This window comes from Dasypus novemcinctus, chromosome 7 (assembly GCF_030445035.2).
Source record: "Dasypus novemcinctus isolate mDasNov1 chromosome 7, mDasNov1.1.hap2, whole genome shotgun sequence".
Classification (NCBI taxonomy): domain Eukaryota; kingdom Metazoa; phylum Chordata; class Mammalia; order Cingulata; family Dasypodidae; genus Dasypus; species Dasypus novemcinctus.
This window is the reverse complement of record NC_080679.1, coordinates 136399782-136420352: the sequence shown is the minus strand read 5'-3', so window position 1 is coordinate 136420352 and position 20571 is coordinate 136399782.

Genomic DNA, 20571 nt, shown 5'->3' with positions numbered 1-20571 from the left:
CCTTGATTCGGACGTCTTTCTCAGCCTCAAAACTGTAAGCTTACACCTTAGTTAATTCCCATGGTAAGAGCCGACCCGTTTCTGGTATATTGCTTTTGGCAGCCCAGCGAGACCTGCAGCCCTGGCGCTCAGACTTGAAATTACACCCCACAGAGATTGCCAACGGCCTGCCCAGTGGGCCAGAGCAGGACCTTGAAGCCTGTGAAACTGTAACCGCCCCCTTGTCAGCTCATCTGCTTGCTAAGGTGGGGGCAGTTTGAGCTAAGAGTGGCACAGCCTTTGCATGTACATCAACAACTCAAGGCAAATTCAATATAATTTACAAAAGATGCAGCAGCAGATATACATTACCGATATCTCACCTTTGTTAAAATGTGCTTTCATCAATTGCAACAAGTGTATGGCACTAAGGCAAGGGTAATATTAGGGTGGTATATGGGAATCCTGTAATTTAGGTACTATTTTTCTGTAAATCCACAAGTTCTCTAATTAAAAAACGTATAATTCCTCTTACACCTTCACTATCTTCAAAGTCACCCAGGACCTTCTGTTGTGGCTAAGCCCTGCCAGCTGTGGAGACTGGCTGTGCCAGGCCTTCCCATTATTAATCACAGGACAAGGTGTAATTGTGATCATTTGTTGCTGTTTTCCCGGCTTGCTCCTTTGCTCGGGGCCTCGCCGGGCGGGGCTAGCGGGTTTGCTCTCTCAATGTACCGCTGCCGCCTACTTCCTGCTCAGCCACTGATGCCGCCCGCTCGACCCCCCTGGAGCAGGGGAGACAGAGGGCGCGTGGAGAGGGTCGGTAGGAGCCGGACCGGAGAGGGCGCACCGCTGTGCCGAGGTTACCACGGCCGAGGAGGGCCCAGGAGCGGAGCCGAGCAGGTAAGGACGCGCAGAGACTTTCACACACAGCGACCGCTCTGGAGCCGCAGGCTCGTGGCGCAGGCCTGGTTTATTGAGGAAGCGCAGTGGTATATATGGGTGAGTGAGGGGAGGCTGGATGGTGTGTAAGACCTGGATGGGTTATGTTAATTTGATGAGGCTGATTGGCTCCAGAGGTCTTGTTACTGAGGGCAGGGGCTGTTTGGGCGGGCTCAGTGGTTGTTTACTTGAGCGCTTCAGCGCCATCTTTGAGGAGTGGGTCTTTTGTCTCACCCACAATTTCCCATTTTTGTTTTTTTAAAAGGCTAAGGTAGCGGCATTGGAACTTGTGATTGGGTAGACGTCAGGGTGACTGTGCCTGTCTTAGGTTGTCACCATTTAAAGAGAATCTTAGGTTGATTTCTCCTGCAGGTGATCTTACCCGTCATTGACTTCCAGCCAAGCGCACTGACGTGAATATCAAGGGTGACTATGCTGGACTTATGTTGTCACCATCTAAGGAGAACTTACCCGTCATTGGCTAACGGACATGTTAAATGGCCATTCCTGTCTTAGGTTGCTTCTTCCCGCGGGCGGTCAACCTGTTACGGACTGCTAGTCGTTGCATTGATGCTGCTCTCCAGTCATGTTGATGGGCTCGCTCTATATGCATTATATTGTCTTCGGTGAAGTTGTGGAGCACTCCTTACAGCCTGTTATGAAGGTTGGGAAGTACACAACTTGTGAAGGGAAATGGAGCGACTGTATGAGGGGAGAGAGTGCGGGGTAGAATGCATGCTGGTGGTGGAAGGGGACGCTCTTCACATAGTGGTCTCGCATTCGGGGTCTGCTTGTGGGAGTCGCTGGTAGGGAGTGAGGTGTAACTGAAAAACGGTTAGTCTGGAGATGTGTTGCAGCTTCTTTTGGAGGAATTTAATGATACAGGGTGCTATAATGAGAAGAAACATGATTAGAATGAGGGGGCTGAGTATGGGGGCAATCCATGCCATGAGAGGAGAGGAAACCCAATCGAGGAAGGAGTTTTGACTTCGTTGTTGTTTGATTAATTTATTGCATAGATATTTAATTTATCAATATTTTGTTCTATGATTCCAGATTCATTAACATAATAGCAGCACTCTTCTCGGAGGAAAAGACAGGTTTCTCCTTTTTCAGCTGTGAGTAAATCTAAAGTCCTTCGATTTTGTAGGGTAATTTGGGCGAGAGAGTCAATTGGCGTTGCAAGGAATAGAATTTGTTGTGGCTTCTGTTAACGATTGCAACTGACTCTCAAAGTTTTGGGAGGTGATAATGTTATGGCCTATGGCGCCTCCAGAGTTTGCAGCGGCTGCAGCTGAGGCAGTGAGGCTTAATCCTACTAATATAGGGAGGAAGGCGGCTCTGTGACACAGATGGGGATAGTAAAATTTCTAGTTCGCCTTCTCCACAGTATGTTAGTGCGGGGTAATGGCTACTAGGATGCAAAGCCCCACATTTATCAAATAGAGCATTCTTGGTTATAGTTAATTTTCTGACTACAAACACATAAGAATCTTTTACACATGATTGAAAATGATGAATTTGATCTAAATGTAGATATTGACTATTCTTACTATGATTCTCAATTTATTCTATAGTAGGAGCTATTCCCAGAAAAATTTTCCATAAGTTCTTTTGTTTATGTATAGATGTAATGTTATACCATGGAGAAGGGATCCATTTCCCTTTCTGTTTCTAAACACTATTATTTTTAGTAAAAATTTTTTGTTGTCCTTTACTATTTAGACCATGCCAAATAAATTTGTCATTATAGTCAAAGGAACTCCCCATAGGGGCACTTTCCCACACTATTCCACAGGAATCATTAAAAACGACAGATCCTCTTCCTATATGGCACTCTTGCCATCCTTCTTTATCCCTACTGTCTTTTTGCGGACAATCATAAGTAGGATTTCTAGTTATGATTAAATTGTAAGAGGGAAATAAAGTCACAATAAACTGAGTATTATCATTTTTGAAGATAATTATGGCCCAATTTTTAACATACATAGAGGAAGGATGGTTACCAATGCAAAAGGGTTGATGATCAAATGGTAATATGATATTATCGATTCTTTGTCCTTCCTCATAGGATTTAATTGGCAATCGATCATCAGTTGGTCCAGGGAATATATGGGTTTTATTCAGATATATAGGAAAGAATGGATCTTTCCAGGTTAACCGTTAAGTAATGGGGGTTAGGTATATAGTGCCAATAAGTGTAATTACCGGCAGCTTCCTCATTACTTATGATCACCATCATCAGAAGTTGCAGAAGACGTCATCTCTTCATTCTGGGGTTTAATCTTATTTGCAGGTAACCAAATTTGTTCTCCATTTTCTGAAATGGTAAGAGCATAGCCTCGCTCCCATACTTTAATCCTGCTTTTTTTCCATTCATTGCTTAAAATATCTTTTCAGAATATTGGTTGATCTTCATTTCCTGCGTCCACTGTAGATGTTTGACATTTTCCAAAGTGACATTCCGCAGGTGTCAATGAATTATAAACATTAAGAAAATTTAAAGTAAATAAAGCTTTTGCCAATTGATCTTTTGGTGTTATAATTCCATCAATCATTATTCTCTTATTTAGGCTGATCATTCAAACCACAATGAACAGCTTCACTACATTCTTAAATATCTTGACTACGTAGCCCATAGCCATCTTAAAAAATGATGCTGAGGCATTTCAGGGTGGATGGTAATGGTGTAGAAGAAATTATATTTATATTTGATGCGTCACAATTTTTGCCTAGTCATGAGTTCCCTTTTTGAGTGAACACCTGTGTTAGTTAAGCTTGTCCAGTTATGATGTCCAGTTGTTTGGTCAAGTAAGAACTGGCCTGATTGTTACTGTGAGAATACTTTGTGGATTTAAATCACTAGAACATTGATTGTACCTATGCTGATTACACTTATAATCAACAAAGGAGACTGCCTACAACATACAGAGGCATCTCATCCATTCAGCTGAAGGCCTTACAGGGAGAACTGATGATTTCACCAATCAGAAGGAAGAATTTCCAACTCTACTTCAGCCAGCCAGCCTCTCCTGGGGAATTCATCAAAAACCTTTATTAGAGGAATAGCAGTAATCCTCCACTGCCATAGTTATATCCCTTTTGCAATCCAAAACCTCCCCCAAAACAAAGCCAAATAATAATAATGATTAAAACATTTTTTTTTGCATTTGTCTTTCATCACTGTCAGATCTGTTATCTTTTATGTATATTGACAATTTCTTCTGTATGTTTCCCAGTGTCTAATTTTTTTTTCACTTTATTTTCCAAGAAGCTTTAGGTAACAGAAAAATCACACAGAAAATATAGAGGATTCTCATATACCCCCTCCCCTCTACATCCACCATTACCTATAACTTCCTACATGAGTATGGTACATTTGTTACAATTGATGAACAAATATCAAAGATGTGGGAGGAGTTGGGGTGTGTGTGGGGTATATGGGAAGCTCTTATGTTTGTTTTCTTAAATTTATTTCGTCCCCCCCGCCCTTGCGGCTTGCTTGCTGTCTACTCTCTGTGTCCATTCGCTGTGCGTTCTTCTGTCTGTCTGTCTTCCTTTGTTGGGTCATCTTGATGTGCCAGCTCTCAGTGGGCATGCAGGCTATCAGCTCTCTGCAGATGTGTGGGCCATTAGCTCTCTGCGGGCGTGGGCCCCTTTGCCTCCACAAGGAGGCCCCGGGACACGAACCCAGGGCCTCCTGTATGGTAGATGGGAGCCCAATGTTTTGAGCCACAGCCGCTTCCCTCTTATGTTTTTCAATGTAATATTTTCTGTAATCTATGTATCTTCAACAAAATACAATTAAAAAAATATTTTATATCAGATAAAAACAAAAAACAAACAACAAAAAGCATTGCTACTCACCATGGTCAATGGTTTACATTATGGTTTACATTTTTCAACATACACTTTTACAGGTTCTGACAAAATGTATAATGGCCTCTGTCCTTTGAGGGATGATCATGCAGAACAATTCCAATGCTCCACAAATGCCCTATGCGCCACCCATTCTTCCCCCCACCTCAGAACCTATGGCAACCACTAAGTTTCAATTTTTGAAGAATGAAGGTCATAGTTACATGCATTAATATTGAGGGTTTGACACGCTGATCTGTTTTCTTTTATTAGGCACCACCTATGTTCTTGAGAGATTTTTGCCCTGCTATTTGAAAACATTGCAGGACTCCTCAGGATGCGAATTTAATATTTTATTGTTATTGTGTTTATTGTGTGGGCTTCCACACACTGAGCTGACACCCTATCACAAATGAACACTTTCATAGTCTTAGAAGTATGCTCCAGGGGCACCCTTTCCCATATATCTCCCCACCACCCATGCCCTGAACCAGTGACCCACCCCTGCTGTATTTGCTAAAAGAACATTCCCACCATTGTAGTTTCAACCACAGACCTACAAATTCTCACAGTTCACCTGTTCCTTCATCCAGCCCTCCCCCCAGTTCCACAGATGGTCCACCCTAATCCCCCTCATATTCCAGCACCATAAAGCCCAATCACATCACTGTACCACCATCACCCCTACCCACGCCCAACCACCCCGTCCACCTTATCATTGGCCTTGCCCATATTGAGCAGTGGCTCACCGTGCTCTACTCCCTCTCTAGCTCCTGGTCTTCCAGACTCTAGCTCTGTGAGTCTGCTCAGTATGCTAGGTCATATCAGTGAGGTTGTGCAATATTTATCCTTTAGTGACCGGCTAAATTCACTCAACATAAGGTCTTCAAGATTCATCCATGTTGTTGTGTGTGTCACTACTTCATAGCTGAGTTCATTATATATATATACCACATTTTGCTTACCCATTCATCTATTGATGGACACTTAGGTGCTTCCATCTTTGGGCAATAGTGAATAATGACACTATGAACACTGATGTGCATATATCTATTCGTGTCCCTGTTTTCAACTCTTCAAGAAAAAGAATCTTAAGAATTAGATTTCTGAGTTGGTTCTGGGATTTTTGAACTTGGTTCTCTATCTCATTAGATTAAAGGCATTGAAGACTATTTCCAATGGCTAAGATGGCATCGATAGTCCATGATTTGAATTTGCGATAAAGAATCACAAAATATCACCAGTGAATATTTCTATTCAAATACTTACAAAAGACAAGACTCTGGGTGAGATTATATTTGATATCTTACTAGAATTTTATGGATTTAAAAGTATAATGATGTTGGCTAATTCTTAAATATGCTGGATACAGTTGGTAATGAAAAGGATGAGCTCAAGCTTCAAATTCACAGTTTGCCCTGAAATTCACAGTTGCCCTGAAAGAAAAACTTATTTTGTGTAGCTGCAGACTTGAGATTTTTGAAAACCAGACCCAGAGTCTCATTGTGTAAGTGGCTGAATTACAATGCAAATTGAATTCCCAAATTTGCTGAGTATTTGCTGTTACAATGAGGGCACTAATTAGAAAGTAATGGGATCCTTAAAACTGGAATGGGGACATATGGGTTGATAATGATGATGGTGTGGCTATTAAAACCTTAGGTTCTGCTGTCTTCTTTGCCAGATTAACTTGTAATTGTCCTCTTCAAGGAATCAGTCACCCAGTCTCTAATCTGCGCTGAGGAATCAGCCATCCAGCTGATTAGTATTGCTGTGCCTGGTATATCTATAACTGCCTCCCCTAAGGAAACATCCTTCACAACTTTGTTTAAAGAGATAAATCCTGTTTCACATGATGAAAGTGCAATGGAATGCCCTGAGGTAGTGGCTTGTAAGACACCATCAATTCTTTTCATGCCCCACCCCCACTCTCTTTCTTTTCTTCCTGACCTATAACTAGACTGAAACCCCAAGAGGCCCAAAAGGTGAGGTACAAAGTGCGACCCACGAAGAGGTGTACTATACTTAAGAGAACTGCCTAAGTTTCTCATTTATATTGAAATCAGGTAAATATGTGTGGGAATGGATATTAAGGGTGTGGGATAATGGTGGAAGGACTATCAAGTTGTATCAGGCTGAATTTATTGATATGGGCTCATTAAACAGATTCTGGATTCAGTGCAGTAGCTTGAGAGGTTAGAAAGAGCTTTAACAGTTTTTAGCGTGGCTAGCTTTAACAAGTACCAAAAGTTGGCCTACATTACCTCAGGTTGAAATTCCAGAACTGCTATGATATAATGTAGATGGGGGGATCAAAGGCTTAGAGAGACTGAAATGTTAAGAGTGGATTTATCATGTAAGATCTGCTCTCCCACGCCAGGAATGCTCAGAGGACACTCCTTTCACCAAGACTATGAGGAATAAATCTGTGAGAGCAGCTCCATTATCCTTGAAGAGCTCTGTGGTTTCTCTTCCCTGTAGGTCAGCTATTACTACGGAAACTGCTGTCACTAAACTTGGATCATTAAACACAATGCGGATGATCAGATCTTAGGTTGGCAGAAGCCAAAGGGCAGCATTTAATTGCCAAGGCAAGGTGGGTGTGGCCACCATAATAGACAGTAGAGTCAAAGCAGTAACCAACTGTCTGACTTGCAGAGACCTATGATGTTGGCTAGTAGGTCATGGGGTACCTAGAAGTGAACTAGATGGGTTGTCCATTAAATTCCTACTTGATCTGCATAAGCAGAAGTGTTCTAGGTCAAGTGAACAAAAGTATAACTTGAATCACAAAAGCAGTCATGGCCTCTTAACCAATTCCCAGACCTGAGACAGTTAACAGACCCAGAATCCTGTGAAGAAAGGGAAGGAGGCCTCTACACTGCCAAAAATTTATACTGTTAATCTTCCTCCCAGACTTCCCCAAAGGACTTAAGGCCTTTTACCAGGGTGCTGCATCTTGGGGAAAAGGAAATGTTCAGACATTTTGGGGATCATCAAAACACTGGCTCAGAACTGACATCAATCCAGGATACCCAAAATGTCACCGTGGTCCACCGTCAGAGTGATCAGCGGAGGGCTTACGGAGCTCAGGCGATCAACGGAGGCGTAGCTCAGGCCACCTCACAGTGGGTCTCGTGGGTCCCCAAGCCCATTCTGTAGTTTTTTCCAGTTCATGGAAGCATAATTAGTGTAGCAACTGGCAAAACCCCACATTGGTTCCCTGGCTTGTGGGGTGGTGGTTTTTATGCTGTGAAAGGCCAAACAAAAGCCACTAAAACTGCCCCTACATAGCAAAATAGGAAATCAAAAGCAGTACCATATTCTTGGAGGAATTGCAGAGATTAGTACTGTCATCAAGAGCTTGAAGGATGCAGGGGTGGTGAGTCCCACCACATCTATCTTTGGACTGTGAAAAAAAAAAAATGCAGATGGATCTTGGAAGATGACAGTGCACCATTGTAAACTTAACCAGGTGTTGGTGCTAACTGCAGTTGCTCTTCCAGCTGTGGCATCTTTGCGTTAGCAAACCAACACATCTTGTGGTACTTGGTATGCAGCTTTTGATATGGCAAATGCTTTTTTCTCAATAATTTTTTATAAAGACCACCAGAAACAGTTTTCTTTTAGCTGGCAAGCCCAGCAGCAATTAACCTTTACTGTCCTACCTCAGGGGTGTATCACCTCTCCATCCCTATGTCATAATCTAGTCCACAGGGAACTTGACCATTTCTCCCTTCCAAAGGACGTCACACTGGTCCATTTTGTTGATGATATCATGTTCATTGGACCTAGTAAGTGAGAAGTAGCAATTCTGCTAGACTATTGATAAGGCATTTGCTTGTCAAAGTGTAGGAGATAAATTCAACTGAAGTCCAGGGGACTTCACCTCAGTGAAATTTCTAGGTGTCCAGTGGTATGGGGCATGTCAAGATATCCCTTCTAAGGTACTGTATAAAATGGTGCATTTGGCTCCTCCTATGACCGAAAAAGAGACACAATACCTAGTTGGCCTATTAGGATTTTGGAGAAATATTCCTCATTTAGGCGTGCAACTCTGGCCCGTTTATTGAGTGACCCAAATATCTGCTAGTTTTTAAAAAAATTTAATTTAATTAATTAATTTCCCCATTGTTTGTGCTTGCTGTCTTCTCTGTGTCCATTCATTGTGAGCTCCCTTCCTCTGCTTGTTTTCACTTCAGGAGGCACTGGGAACTGAACCTGGAACCTTCCATGTGGGAGGGAGGTGCTCAATTGCTTGAGCCGCCTCCGCTCCCTGCTTTGTTATGTCTTTCGTCGTGTTTCCTCTTTGTGTCTCCTTGCCACATCAACTTGTTGCATCAGGTAAGTGTCAGCTTATTCTTTTGCTCATTTTCTCTAGGCGGCACTGGGAACCAAACCTGGACCTCCCTTGTGGTAGGCAGGCGCCCAAATGCTTGAGCCACATCCGCTTCCCAAAATCTGCTAGTTTTGAGTGGGGACCAGAACAAGAGGAGGCTCTGCAATAGGTCAGGCTGCTGTGCAAGCTGCTTTGCCACTTGAGACATATGATCCATCAGATCGAATGGTGCTGGGAGTGTCAACAGCAAATAGTGATGCTGTTTGGAGCTTTGGCAAGTCTCTGTAAGAGAATAATAACCCAGAACCTAGCAAAACCTTAACATCCTCTGTAGATATCTACTCTCCTTCTGAGAAAACAAATTTTGGCCTGCTACTGTGCCTTGGTGGGGACCAAATGCTAAACCATGGGCCACCATGTTACCATGAGACCTGAGTTGCCTATCATGAGCTGGGTGTTTAGCCCACCAAGCCATAAAGTTGGACCTGCACAGCAGTACCCCATCATAAAATGGAAGTGGTATATATGAGAAAGAGCTCAAGTGGGTCCTGAAAGTGCAAGTATTTTCCATGAAAAGGCCCAAATGCCCGTGGCCTCCACTCCTGCCATGTTACCTTCTCTTTCCCAGCCCACAGCTATGGGCTGGAGAGTTCCTTATAATCAGTTGACCAAGGAGGAGAAAACTCTGACCTGGTTTATAGATATCTGGGGAAGAGATATGTGGATAGACCATGATAGACCATGTACATCAGGGAAGGGACAGCATTTTGTTTCACCTGGAATAGACACATACTCTGGATATGGGCCTGCCTTCCCTACATGCAATGCTTCTGCCAAAACTACCATCTATGACTTAAGAATGCCTTATCCACCATCATGGTATTCTACAGAGCATTGCTTCTGATCAAGGAACTTACTTCATTGCAAATGGAGTATGGGGCTGGGCATATGCTCACGGAATTTGCTGTTCCTACCGTGATCCCCAGGATCCTGAAGCAGCTGGATTGATAGAATGGTGGAATGGCCTTTTGCAGACTCAAATGCAGCTCTAACCAGGTGGCAATACCGCGCAGGGCTGGGGCAGTGTCCTCCAGGAGGATGCATATGCTCCAAGTCAGTAGTCACTCTCTGGTGCTGTCTCTCCCATAGCCAGGATTCATAGGTCCAGGAATCAATAGTGGTAATAGGAGTGGCACCACTCACTGTTACCCTAGTGAGCCACTGGGAAAATCCTTTGCTCCCTGCCCTCACAGCCTTGAGCTCTGCTGGTCTTCAAGCCTTAGTTCCAAAAGGAGGCCGGCTTCAGTGATGATTCTCTTGAGTGGAAGTTAAGACTGCCACGTGGCCGCTTTGGGCTCCTCGTGCTTCTGGAGCACCAGGCAAAGAAGGGGATTACTGTACCGACTGGGGTGATTGATCCTGACTATCAAGTTGGAGTAGGACTGCAACTACCCAGTGGAGGTAAAGAAGAGTCTGTCTGGAACACAGGAGATGCCTTGGGGCATCTTTTAGTATCACTATACTCTGTGAGTCAAGTCAACGGGAAACTGCAACAACCCAATCCAGGCAGGACTAGAAACTTCAGGGATGAAGATCTGGGTCACCCCACCAGGCAAAGAACCACGGCCAGCTGAAGTGCTTGCTGAGGGTAATGGGAGCATGGATGTAGAGTGGGAGAAGGCAGTGATATATGTGAGCTATGACCATGTAGCAGGCACAGAAATGAGGACTGCAATGGTCATGAGTATTTCTTCCTTCTTTTTAGTGACTATTTGTAGATATACATAAAGCGTCTTTGTTTTCTTCCTTATTTTCTCTTCTTATGTAACATAAGTTGTTTTACCCTAAGTAATTGTATTTAAGTTATAGGAAATCAAGTTTAAGAGTAACTATTACCCAAGGACTTTGAGCCTATTCTGGGAAAGAGTTAATGCATTTCCTGTTGGATGCGGGAGAGTTGAGTATTGTTCGGTGAAAGTATGACTACTGTTATTTTTATTTAGAGATTAACTATGGTTTGAGGAGAAGTGTATGCATGCCAAGTTGACAAGGGATAGACTGTGATGGTTGGGCTCAGGTGTCAACTTGGCCAGGAAAAGGTGCCTATTGTTTTGGCACTGACCTGATTCTACCTGTGAAGATATTTCATGGCTTTAAATCATCAGTCAGTTGATTCCATTTATGGCTGATCACATCTACAATCAACTGAGAAAATTGCCTACAACAATGAGAAAAGGGTCATTCAATAAGTTTCAGGACTTAAATGGAGAACTACTGATTTCAGCAGTCAGAAGGAAGAATTTCTCTCTCTCTCCCAGTCAGCCAGTTTCTCCTGGAGGTTACACCCAACCTTCCTTAGAGTTCCCAGCTTATAGCCTATCCTTGGAATTTGAACTTGCCTGTCCCCACAGTCTTTTGATTGAATTCCTGTAATAATTCTCATTATATTTACGTAATACTATTATTATGTAATATCTGTATCTCCTGTTGGTTCTGTTTCTCTATAGAACTCTACTACACCACCACAGCTAGCCTTGTCCTGGGCATAACCGCTGCTAGCATGGCTTGCACCTCCACGTGCACTGCTAGCATGGCTTGCACCTCCACTTGCACTGCTAGCATGGCTTGCACCTCCACGTGACTCGGATGATAAGAGCTGCCCCCAGCTTCTCCAACCAGCCCTTGCTGCTTCTGCTTTTTGAGCTGTGTAGTTTGAAACTTCCAGTCCCTATTTTCTGTGGGAAAGCCCTACCCCTACCTTTGGGGTCTCATTAGAGGGAAGAGCCTTGGACCCGCATGCATTCTTCTTTTCCCCTCTTCCTCCATGGATTCTTGCAGGATTAGGTAAGCTCTGGGCCGCTTGACTGCCGGTTCTCCCCTCTCCTTATCCAGGATCTTTGATCTGACAAAGCTGCCCTTTCCTGCATTCTCAGATGGCTGTCTGTCTGTGTTTGTACCTCAGCACCCAAAGAACTTCCCCATAACATCCAAACAAGTATTTTTTTAAAAGATTTATTTTTTATTTATTCCCCCCATCCCCCCCCCCCCCCCCCCCGTTGTTTGCTCTGTGTCCATTCGCTGCGTGTTCTTCTGTGTCCGCTTGCATTATCCAGTGGCCCGGGGAAACTGTACCTCTTTGTTGCATCATCTTGCTGTGTCAGCTCTCTGTGGGTGCAGCGCCACTCCTGGGCAGGCTGCGCTTTTTTCATGCAAGATGACTCTCCTTGTGGGCACACTCCTTGCAGTGGGGCACCCCTATGCGGGGGCACCCCTGCATGGCATAGCACTCCTTGTGCGCATCAGCGCTGCGTGTGGGTCAGCTCCCCACATGGGGCAGGAGGCCCTGGGTTTGAACCCTGGACTCTCCATATGGTAGGCAGATGCTCTATCAGTTGAGCCACTTCCGCTTCCCTCCAAACAAGTATTAAGTGTTCAAGGGACATGATGTATACAATCTACACCCAAGTGTTCAGAGAATAGGTTGACAGATATATAGATAGATGGGTAGAAAGACAGGTAGATGGATAGATAGATAGAATATAGAGCAGATGTGACAAAATGTTAAAATTGGTGGATCTGGGTATCTGGAGGGGATGGGTTAATGCTGGAGTCCTCTGTATGGAAGTCTTGTATTATTTTTGCAACTGTACTGTCCATTTGAAATCATTTCAAAAGAAAAAGAAGAAAAAGTGTCTGGACGCCCATCTTTTTTCTGTGTGCATCTTGTTCTGGGCATGCACTCATGAATGTGGGAATGCTCCTGTTTCCCTGATCCCTTCTTCCCTAGGAAAGTACTTCCTCACCGTCCCGAGTGCCACACTGTAAGTCCCACAGCCAGCAAACCCCTGCCTCAGGCGGCTGTGGCCAGGCTGCTTTCCCGCAGCCTCTGTGAGCTGCCTTCTGCACGCCGCAGGGCACCCTGGGGCGGCAAGTCCCTCACGCCATTAGACAGGTTGTGCACACGGGTTCCTCTGCGTCCTCTGGAACTGGGACCAGGACCTGCCCTGGGGTGCAGGCTGGTTCTGCACTGGGCTAGTGAGGAGTGCGGACGGGGCCGGCCAGGGCACCACAACAGCCTTCTATTTTTTAGCCTTCCTTCCTTCCTTCCTTCCTTCCTTCCTTCCTTCCTTCCTTCCTTCCTTCCTTCCTTCCTTCCTTCCTTCCTTCCTTCCTTCCTTCCTTCCTTCCCTCCCTCCCTCCCTCCCTCCCTCCCTCCCTCCCTCCCTCCCTCCCTCCTTCCTTCCTTCCTTCCTTCCATTTATTTACCCTCCCCGTTGTTTGTGGTCACTCTCTGCTCTCTGTGTCCATTTGCTGTGTGCTCTCTGTGTCTGCTTGTCTTCTCTTTGGGAGGCACTGGGAAGTGAACCCGGGACCTCCCATGTGGGAGAGAGGCACTCAATCCCTTGAGCCATCTCTGCTCCCTGCTTTGTTGTGTCTCTCATTGTCCTTCCTCTTTTGTGTCTCCTTATTCCATCATCTTGTTGCACCAGCTTGCCATGCCAGCTCACTGTCTTACTCTTCTCCAGGAGGCACTGGGAACCAAACCTGGGACCTCCCATGTGGCAGGCAGGAGCTCAATCACTTGAGCCACTTCCACTTCCCATAGTTGCCTCTTTCTTGATTAGATGCTCACCCTGTTACTGCAGCCCTTAACTGTTTTCCAGATCTTTGAGAAAGATGTTTCTGCCAGTTCTTGTTGGTTGTTTAAAGTTTCTGTGGGGACAGAGCACTTCTGTGTCTCACTCGCCACCTGCCTAGCTTTTGTTGACTGCCCTGCTTCCCTGTTGGATTTTAGCTCTTGCTTCAAGCTTCCTGACAATATGGGCCAAGTTCTCCTAACACTGGTTTTCTCTCTCCCCTCTCCCACATCCCTTTCTTCGTCACTGCAGCTTGTTTCAGCCGGCCCTTTGGGCTCCTTTGGCCTCGGGCCTGCTCCTTCCCCTGGCACTCACTCTTCTGGAGAGGGGGATTGAAGCATGAGGCCATCTCACTTACCTGGCTCCACACCTGTCCCCGGGGTACTGCCATCCTGTGCCCCCCTTTGACCAGCTCCCCAGGCACCTGCCAGCTCTGGGTGCCCAGAGGCCAGGAGGGAGCTGTTGAGGCTCGAGGGGACTAATGGGTGAATCTCTGAGGAACCTGGGTTCTTGGGTCTTTCTGGGACGTCAGCCGCTCCTTCTGGACCTTGGCCCAGGGTGCAGAGGGCTCTTCACTCCTGCTCCAGAACTGGGAGTGTGCACGTGTGTCGCCACTTGGAAGCACAGACGCTTGCACCCCACCCCTGAGGCATGGGGGGGTGAGGAAGACCCCCTGCCCAAGGGGGCTGGCTTGAGGGTCTGTCCTGGAGGAGACCACAGCCCTCCCTGCCCAGGCGGGCGTGCCGAGGCAGCCCCTCTTCTCTGCGACAATTCTGAGCCTCCTCATGGCAGAAAGAAAAATGGCTCCCAGGGTTGTGGACGCTGCTCTCCCCACCCTGCCCTGCCCCCTCGAGGGTGGCGACGGAGTCCTCATCAAAGAGCGATCAGTGCGCCCTCGCAGTGGGAAGCACCGAGGAAGGTGGGGGCTGAGGTGGGGTGGGGTGCTGCTTGCGGAAGCTTCTCGGCCTTCGTGCAGAGGCCTCTCCTCCCTGGAGAAGCTGCAAAGTGCCCCAGACGAGCTCACACTGCCACTGGGAGTCCTTAGGGACCTCATGGTGTCCAGAGGCGATTGAGAGCCATCGATTTCCATGTCAGACACTCTCACTCCCATTTCAAAATTTCCTTAAAAGACAATAAAGGGAAGCGGATTTGGCTCAACTGCTAGAGTGCCCTCCTACAACATGGGAGGCCCAGGGTTCAAACCCAGGGTCTCCTGACCCACGTGATGACCTGGCCCACGAGCAGTGCTGATGCGCACAAGGAGTGCTGTGCCATGCAGGGGTGTCCCCTGTGTAGGGGAGCCCCACGCGCAAGGAGTGCACCCCGTAAGGAGAGCCGCCCCTCGTGAAAAAAAGTGCAGCCTGTCTAGGAATGGCACCGCACACATGGAGAGCTGACACAAGATGACGCAACCAAAAGAGACACAGATTCCTGGTGCCGCTGACAAGAATGTAAGCACACACAAAAGAACATGCAGCGAATGAACGCAGAGAGCAGATAATTGAGGGGGGGAAGGAAAAAAATGCAATAAAACGCAAAGTTTTGAGAGATCTTTGTAAGAGAGGCACAATGGAAAATGCAATTTTATTTTCTCAATTATTAGTGCTGTTTTAAAATGTACCACACTAATAAAAAGTTGTCAATGTGGGAGGAGTGGGGGGTTGCGGGGATTGGGGTATATGGGAACCTCATATTTTTTTCTCTCTTAGATTTAAAAAAAAAAATTTTTTTATTCATTTTAAAAAAAAATATTACATTAAAAAAATATGAGGTCCCATTCAACCCCTCTCTTAGATTTTTTAATGTAACATTTTGTGTGATCCATGTGTCTTTAACAAAAAGATAATAAAATAAGGATATGAAAATGAAATAAAAATACACAGTGATAAAAATCCCTTTAAAATAATTGATTACCAACCAGGGCCCAATGCAACTTCTCTTAAGTGTCTGTTACAAGGAACAGCAGGACACTTGTAACTTCTCCCCATATTCAAACAATAGCGAATTTTCCTTTTTCTAATCATCCTACTGAGTAATTTCAAGTAAGTATCAAGAAACACATTGAAAGGGATTTGGAAAAGCCTCAGACAGAGAATTTCAATTCCTTTTGGAATATGATTATTAAGAAGCTGAAAAAACGTTCACTGGGGTTGTTGTTTGAACCAGTTTTCAGGCAGCGCCTCACCACCTGGGGAAAATTAAATCACTTTCTCCATGGAGGAGACACAGATAATTTAGAGTCATTAAACAAGGCTATTATGAAACTCATCAGTTGAAGCTATGTATATATACACAGAATGATATCTATTTCAACCACGTATTTCCCAAACGAAACTTCAAAATAAACAAAGTTATTAAGTTTCTGAGAGCCCAAGGGACTTATTCAAAGAGGTTGTCTCCTTTTCCAGTGTTGGGGATTGCATCACGTCCTCCACAAAAGACACTCAAGTCTTCTCTTGGTCCTGGGTGTGAACCCATTTGTAAATAGGACCTTAGAAGATGCTATTATTAGTTTGGGGTGGGCTCATTTTTGGAAAGGATCTTCAAAGCTCCTAAGTGAGGACCAGGGAGGCCAAGTTGAATCAGGGTGGGCCTTAATCCAACGGCTGGGGTCCTTAGAAGCAGAGGAAATTTGCATTGCTGTCAGTTAGTAGAAGCCAGAAGTCAGTAGAAACCAGAAGAGCAGACTCAGAGAGCAAGAGGCGGCCACGTGGAGGAGGACTGCAGGGACGTGCTGACTCTAGGAGAAAGCAGCCCTCCCGGCACCTTGACGTTGGACTTTTGGTCTCCAGAGCCGTGGGAGGGTGAATTCCTGCAGTTAAGCCAACTAGTGTGTGGTGTTTGTCGTAGCAGCCCTGGCAAATTAAGACCCCCAGCATTGCCAGGGAATGGCGTGTCCACAAGGGTGCTTCTTTCTTCCACGCTGGACCTTTACAAAGTTTTACTTTTTTCAACAGAATGACGTCCAGCTGGCATTGCAGGCTTTGATGTCCCGGACAGTAGTTGACCACCAATTAGTGTTTTCCTCACGATTCCAGCCTCTGGTGTTCACATTCACGCAGCAGCCTGCACCGTCCTAGGTCTTGGGGGTGGCCTGGGACGTTTGAGAAGAGCGAGGAGCCAGGACCTGCGCCAGGTCCAGGGTGGCAGTGTGGAGGAGGAGCAGTTTCCTGGAGGGGGCAATCGGAGGGTCTGGAGATTCGAGGCCCTGGTCAGAGGGGAGGGACCCCCGAGGGGAGGGACTGGAGGGCTGCCCAAGCACCTGGCCAGCGCGCCCCACATGGGAGCTCCTCTTGGAAGGGGTCTTCCAGGACATTTCATTTAGACAAGCAGGAGAGTGAGTGCTTGTGCTCCAGCCCCTCTGGAAGAGTTCCTAGAGCCTATTAGCATATTAAAGCATTCAGGAGAGCCTGTGGGAAAGAACCGGGCCTGACCTGGTTTAGTCCAGAATTTTCCAAACATGTTTGGCCACAGACCCCCTTCTGTGCTTTGGCACAGCCCACTGACTTTTGAGCAGTGTTGTGCAGCTGGTAAGGCCTGCGCTCCTCCAGTGCTAAGGAGCCGAGGAAGACTCTCAACAGCTTTGTGCAGGCAAGAGTTTCCTCGCCTCTCCAGTGGTGCTCCTGGAACCACTGCCCAGGTGTCCAGCTCTGCCCCGGGCTCCTGCTGGGCCTCTGCCGGCCGGCGGCGCTGCCTTACCACGGGTCGGGGACATGCAGGTGGTGCCTGAGGCCCCCTTCTCGCCTGGCTGGAAGAGAGGCTGGGAGTTCCTCGTTCAGGGCCATTTGCTAACCCCAGAACAAGGAAAAAGGGTTCTGAAAGGACAACTCTGGCTTGGGGAGTTGGAGGCCTGGGCTAGAGAGGGGCCAGCGGAGCAGACAGAGGTGGGTCAGGAACCGTGTGGCTTGTGCTAGGGAACTTTTTTTTTTTTTAAATTTCCTGCAGCCAGTAGCTGTCAGATTGGGTATTATGGATGCTAAGTTTCTGCAGAGGCACTCAGGAATGTTGCAAAAGATTGATTTGAATTAATTTTTTAAAAGTTATTTTAAATGATTTGAAAACCCTTATTAAAAAAACTCAGATTGATGCCAGACAAACTGCAGGTAAGCTGCCCAGTGTGCTCAATGATGAATCCTGAGACACTGGGATTCAGAGGGAAAAAGCCTTTATCGCGGTCGTGCAAGGTGGGGAGAACGGGAGGTAACCTCAAGTCTGTCCCCGCTGAACTGGAAAAACCTTCAGTGTTTTAGAGCCTTTAAACAAAGGCAGGCAGGCTTAGGGTAATGAGCAAGGTGGTTTGAGATGAGGTTAGAGAGAGTCTGCTGAGCGTGTGCAGATTGATTACGTGCCTAGTCACAGAACGTGTGTAAGAAAGTGGCAGCCTTACCATGGTGATGGGTGCACAAGTCAGGGCTCTCAGGGAGACAGGACCAACAGGAGGTACGTGTCAATAGCATGCGATTTTTCAGAGTCTCTCACGTGACCGTGGGGAGGCACAAGTCCAGGTCATGCAGGCAGGCTGCCAACCAGGGGCTTCGATCAAAGTCCACTGAAGGTCCTTGATGAGTTTGCAGGAGACATTGGCTATCAGATGAGCTTGGAAATTCTCTCTGCGAACTGGATATTCATATGCAAAAGAATGAATGAAGACCTGTATCTCACACCTTATATAAAAATTAACTCAAAATTGTCAAATATAAGAGCTAGAATAATAAAACTCCTAGAATAAAATATAGAAATAAAAAAAAAATAAAAAATATAGTGAAGTAAAAAAAAAAAAGAAATTCTCTCTGAATGCTGAAATCACTTCCCCTTTTAAGTGCTTGGATACAACTCACTCATTGCTGATGGCAATCTCCCTGGTTGATCATAGATGTAATCAGCCATCTATGCAGTAAAGTCACGGATAACTAAAGCCCATAAATGTCCTTGCATTACAGTTAGCCCAGTGCTTGCTTGACCAAACAACTGGGCACAATTACCTGGCCAAGTTGACACATTAGCCTGACCATCATGACGGGCGTGATTTTTAGTATTATAATAAAGGCATAGGTCACCTGAAGTTCAAGGTTTAAATTATTGTGCATGTTCAATGGGCTAACTCTGTCCAGAACTGGCCTGGTCTAGCAAGGTAGCAGGAATGGTGGGGATCATTTCTGGGCTGACTCATATTACAACATTAATAGACATTAAGGGGGTGGTATGTGAGGAGCACTAGATTTCAGAGGGTCACATGCAGTGATACCAAAACTTAGGTTTGTAACTTCAGAGGATACAAGCCACACCAGCAGGAGCTAACCTGGGACTGTCCAATTACAAGGTAAAGATTATGCTGTTACAAAACATATTATTGGCATAAAAAAAAAATTCAGTGAGTTATAACAGTTACGGAATCCTTCGGCTACTTCAAAATGTTCAATGAACTTTAGTATTTTAGTCATCTACATTGTACTGAAAGTAAGAAAACATCTCTATAGTAATTCAGTGACTATGTACAAAAACATCTATGCAGTAATTCAGTGATTATAGTTATTGGTTAATTCTAAATACTCGGTTTTGAAATGTGTGGTGTCTAATGTATGGTTGTTTATTCACATGCAAGAGGAGCTGACTGCAGATGACAATGGCTGCTGGTTGCCGATGGCAGTGATTTTCAAACTTTTTTTTTCTTTTAAAGTAATGGAATTCTTTTCAAACAAAAACTTATGAGGACCTTCAAGAAATAAAACTGATAGGATAATTATTTGTTAGAACAATTACTTTTGCAATCCTTAACTATTATGAAGTTGGTAATTTAGGGAAAGGAAAGGAGAAAAGGGAGTTGGAAGAACAGTTTTGAGGCTGTCACAGTGATGAGAGAGGACGGTGGCCAAGACCGAGAGGAGGTGGAAGGAAAGCACCGCATGTGAGGAGTTTGGCTTCAGGGCCCCTGGACCCAGCCGATGGACTGGATGTGGGGGCATGGGGTACGAGGGAGAGCCAGAATCACTCCTGGAGTTTTGTCTTGAACACTGGGTGGATTCTGATACCGCTTGCTGAGATGGAGGGTGAGAAACCGAACTCAGGCTAACTTTGCTGAGGTGTGTTAGAGCCTGTGGTTAATTATGTGTTGTAGATACACAGCCGGGGCAATCAGAGGTGATACCGTTAAAGAATGAAAAAGAGCAGAATGCCAGAAGAAACCTGATAAAGAATTGTGAAAACCAGAACATCAGAATTAGTCCAGTTTAACAACTAATGCAAACTGGATCCCTGTGGACTGTTTACTAAAAGTGGGAGGATGAAATGATAAATGCATCTCTAATTCCATATGAAAATCCACCATAGTTTTTTTTTTTAAGATTTATTTATTTATTTCTCTCCCCTTCCCCCCACCCCTACCCCGGTTGTCAGTTCTCTTGTGTCTATTTGCTGCATCTTCTTTGTTCGCTTCTGTTGTCAGCGGCACAGGAATCTGTGTTTCTTTTCGCCACGTCATCTTGTGCTATTTCCCCGTGTGTGCGGCGCCATTCCTGGACAGGCTGCACTTTCTTTCACGCTGGGCGGCTGTCCTTATGGGGCGCACTCCTTGAGCGTGGGGCTCCCCTACACGGGGGACACCCCTGCGTGGCAGGGCACTCCTTGCGCGCATCAGCACTGCGCATGGGCCAGCTCCACACGGGTCAAGGAGGCCCTAACCACTGGGCCAAGTCCGCTTCCTTCCACCATAGTTTTATAGCCACTTGCTGGCTACCTGAATGCATTTGTTTTCCCCCTTAAATAATAAAATTAGCTACTTCTATATTTATGAATTGGTGTGTTCCCTTGGGGTTTGAT